Source organism: Hyposmocoma kahamanoa, unplaced genomic scaffold, assembly GCF_003589595.1.
Source record: "Hyposmocoma kahamanoa isolate Upper Pololo Valley unplaced genomic scaffold, ASM358959v1 224, whole genome shotgun sequence".
In the NCBI taxonomy this organism is placed as follows: Eukaryota; Metazoa; Arthropoda; class Insecta; order Lepidoptera; family Cosmopterigidae; genus Hyposmocoma; species Hyposmocoma kahamanoa.
The window spans coordinates 1161412-1169376 of record NW_020653743.1 but is presented as its reverse complement, the minus strand read 5'-3'; positions in this window follow the sequence as shown (position 1 = coordinate 1169376).

The following is a 7965-nucleotide window of genomic DNA, read 5'->3' as shown; positions in this document are numbered from 1 at the left end:
AACATAATAGTATAGTAACTCTGAAAGTGTATTTTTCAGAATCGATGAAAAAACTTTCCGGAAAAGATCATTCAAATTTATGTATAGGTTAAACTTTATTACAGACATCTATATTTTTTACAATTTCCTACGTTTTCGATTTCGATTTCGGTGAGTAGTTCGCTTACGGGTGGTGAATAGAAAGTCTGATGATGGAGCTCCTGCATAAAGTAGACTCACCGAGTTTGTTCTCGTTAGATTGGTCTGACTGGACGAGTAGTAGGTAGGTAGATGGCGCTATTATTGATTTTTACAGTTCTCTGTTGTATCGGAGATATTTAAATTTAAGTTTTATTAATCACTCCTTGATTATTACTTATGATTCAGACAAATGTACTCCGCTTATTTTGATCTCACGTAACAAGTGCGACAAAATTGAAGCTTCTACTTAAAAACCAATACAACGATATATATGTAATGTACCTACTAGCGTTATATACGAAGTAAAAGCCGAGCATGGTAACTTTTTTTCAGTATGAAATTACATAGGATAGTAAATAGGAAATGGACTTATTATATGTATTTGTTAGAAAGGGAATTAAAAGTTAGAAAGGGTCTGTTAAAAAAGTTGTTGCTCTTTTTTAAACATTTTGCTTTTTTCTTCCGCCATTTTGTCCGTGTAAAGAAACAGTGTGACTAATATTGAAAAAAGAATAAATAACAAATGCGTCACGATACTGGATTAGTACATTATTGCAGAGGCCGGGAAGTAAGGGATTGCTGGACGAGTCTGAGTTACAAGGACGAGCGCCAGAGAGGTAAGGTAATACGAGTCAAGCAAGACCCCCGTTCCCGCCGAGGCATGTATAGTATTTTTCTCAAACAATGTGAGGAAATAATAAAAGACTAAAAGAGAGGAAGATGTGTAATAGAAAAAGTCGTAACTACGAACACTGGGCAGTTGGCTATATGAGTTTTTCTTTTGCCTGTTTACATAGTTCATTATTAAATAAGTAGATTTTTAAAAGTATAAAGAAGTGGACAGTAATGTATTTTCACACTTACAAGAAAGTAATGTAAACATTTCCGAGCATGTTTGAGAAAAATATATATTCTCAAACATGCATGCATAGCATTACATAGCATGTTTGAGAAATGTTTGCATTATATCTTAAAAAAACGAACATAGAAAGTTTGTCATTTATGGACCGTGCGACTTCTTCCCGGCCAAGGCCGCAAAGTATGAAAATCCATTACTGTCCTCTTCTGTAAACTTTTAAATCTACCTACTAATAATGAACTACGTAAAAAGGCAAAAGAAAAACTCATACAGCCAACTGCCAAGTGTTCGTAATTGTGATAATTAAAAGTACCTGCTACGCTACCTGTACCGCTGATTTAAAAAAATAAAATAAAAATAAACTAAAATGCTTTAGTATTCTTTTCTGTCTTTTTGGCCTTTTTTCTATGTTCGTCGCGGAAACAAGTTCTAGTGAGCAGAGCGATGATGAAAATAAATATCTATGGATACACAATAAACCGCGTCATCAGAATTTCTACTAATTAACGTGACTGGAAAAACTATGTCAAGTATCACTTGATAATTTCTTTTAGTTTTTCTATTATACATCTTCTTCTCTTTAGTCTATTATTTCCTCACAATGTTTGAGAAAAACGCTATATAAGATCCAGTTTAGCCGTACCCGGTCATAACCGTTTAGTTTATATAATACTTTTAGATATAAAGTTAAACCCAATAAAATAAAGAGTTCGTAAACCATATTTAACATCAGTTTATTAATATCAATTTATCTTACATGCACATAACCTGAAGAGCGATAAAATCGTGAAGCTTCGAGACATGTTTAATATATCATTGCCAATCTTATATGTTCCACTGCTGGTGCTGTACTCTCGTTCTTCATACGACATTCGTCCGAAACAATTAATGTCAAATAAGTAACTCGACCAAATTAAAAGAAGCCTCATGCGAATGAAGCTTCATACTTAACATTATCTTTTAATTAAGCCTTTTAAACCGAGTTACAAAAACTTTTTACATTGCAATTTTACGTTGCATTTTAAATGTTTACATTATATCTCTTAAGTCAGCGTTCCTCTTGGCATAGGCCTCCACCAAATATCAAGTGATATCAAAAGCTACTCTTCTCCAACATGGGCCTGCAGTTAGCTTCAGCTCATCCTGCCACCTTTAATGTTGACGCCCTGTATTACATTTTCCTTCACGTGGGTACCAATTGGTGACTACTTTGCTCCAGTTTTGCGACCCACGGAACAGATGCCCAGTCCATTTCCATTTTGCTTGATCTATCTTTGAAAGCACATCGATTACTCTGGTGCGTCCCCTAATACCGTCACTCCTGACGCCCCATCTACCTATCTCTCGGCATGAACCTATAACATATAGGCAAGATCAGGATACAGCGGGCGTCAGGGCCAAGCCTATGGTGGACCCGGAGTTGGATATGGACTCGCTGGGGTTTGTGGTTAACTGCAGAAACGGACATGTTTGTCTTCCCAGGTTGGGTGTGGCCGGGGCGTCTGTTTCGTGAGCAGCTAGCGCGTCTTAGTAGCGGTCTAGTTGAAGGCCTGAAACGAGGAGACGCGCGGGACACGTGAGTTGCCTTTTAAGCTGGAAGCTATGTCCGGACATTGTCACAGTGTGACTGGCATCTCTGGCACTAACCCGGAGAGCTAGTAGAGGATAAGCTAGATATCCTCCGGTCCCTTCAGCCGCTTAGGCTATTGGGAACTGGAGAGACGTCGTTTTTTCAGCGTCGGGAAGTGAGCGTGTCTTGCAGCTCTGCCACCAATGAGGAGGTTTGGTAGTGGACTCAGAGTCGACGGCTTAGCTTAGCTAATTGTGCAATACGCAACGGGAAGTGAGCGTGCCTACAGCTCCGGTACCTATCTGGAAAATGGGGAGGGTACTATACGTGCACCCGGGGCGGCTCACCCGAGGCACTAGCCTCTCCAAGAACCGAATGAAGTCAAGTGACAAAGGTCTGTGACAACCCTGTACACAGGCTGATAAGGGGGTCAGAACCTGAACTTATAAGGTTCCCGTGCGCGCGCAGGTTACAGTGCCCTTCTCGTATACCCTCAGGGTCGGTAGGGACGGTCACTATAATCAAAACTAATGTAGAAAGATATGGGGCTGTGACTCCTGACTTTTTGAATTTTCCGAGTATTACTATTTAATAGTAATTGTTTCGGACAGATATCGGACGGACTACGACAGTAGACCCCCTGAAGGTAAGAATTTAAGCTGTAAATCCGCCATGCTGACTCAATGCAGGTTGAGGACTATGTTCCATCATCTATTTTCGACTCTTGGTAAATAAATTTTAATTTTGTGCATTATTAAACTCTTCATAGACATCATAACATCTTAATTTCAACATTCTAGTTTTCATTATTGACTAACAACTTGAGTAGTTTATATTAGTTTTTGAATCTATTAGATAGATTATACAATAAATATTATTATATTTGTAACTTCATGTCGCTTTTCTAGGCCAGCGGCCCATTCCAAAACAGTTACCTACTTTTTGACTTTTTTTACAGAGATTTCTTCAAATATTTTATTACGAATGTGACACCAAGCTTTAAAAGCTTAAAGGAATCACGTGGCAGTACTGGCAGGCTAACGATTCGTCAACACATGAATTATCAGTGCGTTTGAAATAGGCCGCTAATCTATTAAGCCATCGTTGTGTAAACTAATTAATACTAAGTAAAATCGCAACAAAAGATAATATCTTATCACTAATTGACAAACAGGTCTTCATAATACACACTTACGGGCAATGAATTATCATCACTCGTTGGTTTTGACTGAAAACCAGCGCCTTAGAGAGCGCTCGTTCGTGTGCTTCAAACAGCCGATGAGGAACAAGCGATATAGAAGAGAGAAGAGTGGCGTATCTTAGTGCCGGAGGCCAAGGTTTACTTCGTGTCGCTGAGCCAGCGAAAGTAAGTGAGTTTAGTATCAGAACTCATATATATGTCTATGTATGTATCGTGTTATTTACTGATGTATTTATGACAACGAAATGAGAAACTCTATTGACGTTGTCAATGATTTTGACGTTAGATATTGAGTAACAAAATTTCATATTAAATTGTCATATACATCAGGTTATTAAGTTATAGACGCGGAACCAGCGTTCAGAAATATTTGTGGCTTCCGGATTTTTCCGATTTGCAATATTTACAGCCTGGTTCTAAGAAATTATTGTGACCACAAAAGTGGCGCTGCATCTGCGTTTCTAAATATCTATGAAATTGCCATTGTAGCGCTTCTAGAAGAGTCTAATTTGAAGGCGTCCTTTACGGTTATCAATGAGGAAACGTCTTGAACAGGTTAGAAAAAGTTTCATGTCCTTGCAATAAGAGTGAAACAGACGTTGCGCTTGCCTTTCGTGGAACACATTTTCAATAAATGGTGGTGGCTCCGAAAGAGGTGTATCAAGCAAATAAAAAAAAACCAAAAACGTTTCGAGTACTTATAATAAATAAATAAAAATAAAATAAAATTGTTTTTTGAATAACGTATTGTACAAATGAATAACTAAAAACTAATTATGCGAATAAATGTAAATTATAACACATATACCTGAACTAGGAGATTCCTGTATTTCAGGTAAAAAATACTAATTATACAGGTGAATATATGATGATTAAAGTATAAATAAAATTTTTTTATAAACAATGAAATGAAAATTATAAACATTTATTTTGGGATAATTAATAAATTATCTGTATCATCGTAGGACATATTTTGTAGGAATTCTTGGAGAATTTTCTTAACCTTTATGTAACAAAAATGATATATGGCCAGTTTGGCGATTAATTTATTGTACAAAATTGGACCAAGAAACACAAAAAATCTGGAAATAAACACATGTTTTGATGATACAATTTTGGGGCAGACAATATCTTTCCGTCTTTTGTTAGTGTTTTCAGTACCATATGGGAGTGCAATGTGCTGTTTGAGAACTGCGGACTTAATAAATAATTGCCTTACAGTTAGTACCTTACACGATTTATACAGAAGGTTAGTGGGGTAAAGGAAAGGGCGGAAGGTAGAAACCTTTAGAACCGCTCGCTGGACTCTCTCAATGGTTAGTAATGAAGTTTTAGCAATACCACCCCAAGATGTAATGCAATATGTAATAATTGATTGACATATGGCATAATAAACTTGCCTGATTATTTTAAAATCATCAAAAGCGCGTAGTTTTTTAAACACATACATTAGCTTACGGATTCGACCGCTTAGTGCTTCGCTATGGTGCTTAAAAGAGAGGTTGTCATCTATTATAACACCTAAATATTTTACCTTGTTAGTAATAGCAATGTCTGGACACTTGCACAGGTTGTTAGTAGTCTCCTTACAATGGTGAGCATAAAGTTGTGTGTTAGTTATAACAGACTTTGGTTTTCGCATATAGAACTGCATGAAAGTAGTGTTATCCGTGTTTAGTGTTAAGAAATGCTGCTGGAGCCAGTTATTTAAGACATTGAATCCTCGCTGAGCATACTCATAGACTTCTTTATCAGAGTTAGCAGAAAAAAGCAGAGCAGTATCGTCGGCATAGGATATGATCTTCCCACTATCTAATTCTAGATTACAAAGGTCATTAATGTAGATCAGAAACAGAGTAGGGCCTAAAATACTTCCTTGGGGAATTTTAAATGCAGTACTCTTGAGATCAGAACTGAAAACGTCACCTATTTTGACACATTGGGAGCGGTTCTCCAAATAATCTGCAAATAATTTTAGCTGTATACCTCTTATACCTAGAGATTCAAGCTTCTGCAAAAGGATGGGTATATAAACTGTATCAAAAGCTTTCGCTAGGTCCAGAAATATCCCCACTGTTTTGTTACCTTTGTCAAGTTCCCTTGCTAAAAAATCCGTAAGGTGATGCACAGCGTCAGATGTCGCTAATTTGGATCTAAAACCGAACTGTGTTTTAGATAATATGGATTGTTTCTCCAAATACAATACAAGTATATTATTTATAGGTTTTTCTAATATTTTAGATATTGCTGGCAGTAACGAAATAGGTCTATAATTCGTTATTTGATCTTTGTTATCAGATTTATATACCGGGACAACAGCTTTTTTTGTTAGAGATATTTGCAAAATGAATATAAGCGGTGAAAGTAGGATGTGCCTGAATTGTTTTAGTATTTTGTTTGATATGTTATCATGACCAGGAGCACTATCGTCTTTTAGGCTTAAAATTATTCTTTCAACCTCACTTTCATCCGTATCTAATATTACATATGATCCCAGGGACTTGTTACAGATGGATGAGTGCTTTGTGGTGGAGAAAGCTACAAAGTTTGAATTTTTTGAGTCAGATTTTTACCTGCGTTGACGAAAAAATTATTTGCGCTGTTAGCAGATATCAGCTCAGATGAATGAGCTTTCAATAATCCTGAAGATGATTCGTGCTGTTTTGATGTATATGTTACATTTTTTATATATTTCCAAACTTTCTTACTCTCTGTGCTAGCTTTATCTAATTCCTTTTTATCGTAACTATTTTTAACTTTTTTAAGAAGATTGTTACAAAAGTTCCTGTATCTTTTATACGATGCTTGTAATATTAAAGTATCTAGATTACATTTAGCCTTCATATGTAGTTTATCCCTATGTCGCATACAGCGAATAAGTGCCGGTGTAATCCAAGCCTTGATATTGTAATTTTTATTATTTAATCGTACGACCTTGGTCTTACTTAATATTGGTTGCTGTACATTTTTTACTACGTAGGACATACAGAAATCCGCGTCATCAGAATTATAAACTGGGTTAAAGTCAATGTTCCATAAGTATTTTTCAAGTTTATTTATATTGCTTTTAGAAATTATTTGCGTGCGAGTAGAATTAAGCAATTTAAGATTAAGGGTTAGTAGGGCGGCTCTATGATCGGTTATTGTCGAGTTAGTAACTAATGCTATTGATTTAAAAATGGATTTAAGTATATGGTCTAAGCAAGAGCCGCTTTGATAAGTGGGTAGAGTGTGCGCAGGAAGTACGTATATATATAATACGTTTAGGTACTCTTGCGCACAGTAATCGATGCTATCTAGGAGAATGGTGATGTTTATGTTTCCTATTAATACTACATTTTTAAAAGATGATAAAAGTTGAAACGTATCAGTGAGTCAGTAAAAACGTATCAGTGAGTTCTAAAAGAGGCGGTCTGTGCAAAGTTAATATTATATCTGATCCAATTTTGATTAGGAGCCGATTGCAGTCTAATATATTTGGTTCTTCAACTGAAATATTTAAATTATTCCTAGCATAAACCACTATACCGCCATTTTGGTTGTAATTTTCCTTAGAGCTGTATATACTATAGCCTGGCATGAGTGGTAGATTTCTACATTTACCTGACCAGCACTCTGTCAGAACTATGAGATCACAGTTAACGTTTAATCTTTGCAGGAAAGTACCGAAATTGTCAAAATTCTTATAGATGCTGCGTATGTTTTATATTACTATGGTTAGAGGATTGCTAAACGGTAATAGATGTTGTCTGCAAATTTCAACTTCACAAGACTTTGACTCGGATACAGAGAAATGATCTAAGTCGCAAATCAAACCGTCCATCATAGTGTTAAAGTGAATTAAATTCTATTACAATAAATAATAATTGGCGCTCTAAGGCGCTTTCATAATCTATTGAATTGATGTATCTTTTTTCGGCAATTTTTCTAGCGGGACAGTCAATATCTCCTGTTTGATGGTCACAGGTCTTCTTGAAGTGCAAGCATGTAGCACACTTTGGAGGTTCGGCCTTCTTTGCACAGTCTTTTAGTGTGTGTCCGACAACACTGCAGTGACCGCAGGTGGAGGCCTCCTCACGGCAGATTATTGCTGACACTTAAAGCATCTACTAACTAGAGTGAAGTCTCTCACAGGACACGACGACCAGTCGACAA